The sequence below is a fragment of the Pocillopora verrucosa genome, chromosome 4 (assembly GCF_036669915.1).
Source record: "Pocillopora verrucosa isolate sample1 chromosome 4, ASM3666991v2, whole genome shotgun sequence".
Classification (NCBI taxonomy): Eukaryota; Metazoa; Cnidaria; class Anthozoa; order Scleractinia; family Pocilloporidae; genus Pocillopora; species Pocillopora verrucosa.
The window spans coordinates 24,668,063-24,668,409 of NC_089315.1; positions in this window are offsets into that span (position 1 = coordinate 24,668,063).

Consider the following 347-nt stretch of genomic DNA (forward strand, 5'->3'; position numbering starts at 1 on the left):
GCAACCTAACCAAAATAAATAGTACCGTTAACGTGAACCTGTAGCGCGAGCAAAAACTGAAAATTGTAACCATGCTTAGTTGTACATTGTACTTTCATTAGTTTTTACCTTTAAAAAAAACTATTCCAGAATGACACTAAAAAGGAAAATAGGAAAGACACAGAAACCAATTAATCCTTTTGGGGATCCATATATCACCATTACGAATGTCTCAATTTGTTTACTCCATTATTTGAATGAAAAATTTATGCTGAAATTGTTTTCGATAAAAAGTGACAATTTAGTAAGCAGCTTATTTCACGATAATAATTAAAAATAAATTTTCAAGGACATCTTATCATAAGCAG